Raw genomic sequence first — 366 nt, forward strand, 5'->3', positions numbered from 1 at the left:
TTGATCTTCCACCAATCCTAACGTCACATTTTTCCTTATAGAGTCCAGCTTCTCAGACAATCTGGTCTGCAAACAGGTTGAAAAGGCATGGAGATAGGACACATCTCTGGTACACACCTTTCCCAATTTTGTACCATGTAGTGTTTCCCTGCTCTGTTCTGACAACTGACTCTTGGTCCAAGAGTATAGGTTTTGCATTAGAACGATCAAGTGTTTTGGGATTCCCATTCTTCTCAGAACCAGCCACAGTTTGTTTTAATGCATACAGTTAAATGCCTTTGCATAATCAATGAAACACAGATAGACATTCTCCTGGTATTCCCTGCTTTCACTTAAGATCCATCTAACATCAGCTACAATGTCCCT

This window comes from Elephantulus edwardii, unplaced genomic scaffold, assembly GCF_000299155.1.
Source record: "Elephantulus edwardii isolate Elephantulus edwardi_28Jun2011 unplaced genomic scaffold, EleEdw1.0 scaffold00325, whole genome shotgun sequence".
Lineage (NCBI taxonomy): Eukaryota > Metazoa > Chordata > Mammalia > Macroscelidea > Macroscelididae > Elephantulus > Elephantulus edwardii.